The following is a 1,494-nucleotide window of genomic DNA, read 5'->3' as shown; positions in this document are numbered from 1 at the left end:
CCCTGGTAAAACCAGCTTACTAGAGTTTGCTCTGTTTATAAAATTCATTATATCTCATAAACGAAGACAGACAGGACATATATTTATATGACTTTTTTCCATTGTTTTCAGGCGTACAATCAGCTCCCGAAAGTGAGTCCCACCCACTGTATATAATGTGTTTTTTCTTCAAGCACCGAGTGTATCGAGTGTACTAATTGCGTTTCACGATACATCCTCTCTCTCTTTCTCTCTCTCTCTCTCTCTAGTCCCTTAAAAGGATTTCAAGTACGAAAATCGTTCGTATCAACAGAGTGAATCTTATCGATGGCTGCTAATTAGAAGTAGGGCGCAACAAACAGGAGAAGGGAAAAAAGCAAATGCTGCTGGCTGGTTGTGGCCGGAAGGTGGTGGAAGGTGGTGGAAATGTAATTGCGATTGGATATCCAGCACATTCAGATCGATCGAGGTTGCAGTTCGTAAACTAACCGGCGCACCAGGTTCCAGGTTACTGGGTCAACCTTTCCATCGATCCAGCCCCACCATTGAAAATTCAGTTTGCTTCACGGGTATGCCCGTCGTCCTCGCGCGCTGAAACTCTGGACTCTCCTCTTCATCCTATATTCGGCCGCGGCCGGATGCCTCTCCTTTCTTCTTCTGCATTTACCCGTGCCCGATACTAATTATTTACGAGCCGCCCCATTCGCGGCGAAGTCCACCCTCGGCGGTTATTTTCGTACCGGCCGCCACCGGCTGCAAATTTGGCCGGCTATTTGCGTTTCCCTCTCCCGCGAAAACGTTCGCCCGAAGGTTGCCGCCGACACACGCGACACACTTTGCCTTTTCAATTTTAAACGCGCGCGCCCGCGCGCCAGACTTTCTAATTTTCCCACCTTTTCCTAGCTCCTCGGGTCGGAGAGTTCTTTCCTCAATGTCTCTTGAATTCGAGTGTCCCGAGACTTCAGTTTGAATGGAGGAATGTTGGTGTCTTTAGAGAAAATCCTCGGAAAGAAAGGGAAGAGACAAACAACACCGATAGGCGAAATCGTAGCTGCGTCAGATCAATTTTCAGTTGCAGTCAGAGTGGTCGGTGTAATTCGATGTAATCGATTATCGCCCGCGTTGTTGCAAATCAGTTTTCTTCAACATCTTCGTTAAACAGATTGGATCATGAGATGATGGATACTTACCGATTTAATCTCTTTCCACGCACGTCGAGTACTTTTCGTCCCAAATTGCAACAGTTTTCTCGGTTTTAAGTGTATTTAAATGTAATCCAGGCGAAACAAGTGACAAGTTTGTTAGTTCTTAACAATTTCTATCCAGTGATATCATACCGGCGTGTTCAAAAGAAAAAGAAAGCGACGAATTATCGTATTACGGTTCGGTCACTCGTTATGGTCCGCGAACCAGTTGCCAGGGCAAGTGGCTAATCTCTTGCCACTCACGTCGAGAATTTTTTTCGTCCCAAAATTGCAACATTTCCTCAGTTTTCAGTATATTTAAGTATAACCC

General features: G+C 45.6%; 1 long non-coding RNA gene across 1 annotated transcript in view; it reads right to left on the bottom strand.

Moving 5' to 3' along the window:
* Positions 1-206: 206 nt before the first annotated feature.
* The window catches only part of LOC122528296, a 10,154-nt gene continuing 8,866 nt past the window's right edge, over positions 207-1,494 (bottom strand). The window contains exon 3 of the long non-coding RNA XR_006306538.1: positions 207-901. This is a non-coding gene — a long non-coding RNA (uncharacterized LOC122528296). The remainder of the gene's footprint in view (positions 902-1,494) is intronic.

Source organism: Frieseomelitta varia, unplaced genomic scaffold (genome assembly GCF_011392965.1).
Source record: "Frieseomelitta varia isolate USP_RPSP 00005682 unplaced genomic scaffold, Fvar_1.2 scaffold_248, whole genome shotgun sequence".
Taxonomy (NCBI): Eukaryota; Metazoa; Arthropoda; class Insecta; order Hymenoptera; family Apidae; genus Frieseomelitta; species Frieseomelitta varia.
The sequence above is the reverse complement of the archived record's forward strand: the minus strand, read 5'-3'. Positions and strand labels throughout refer to the sequence as shown.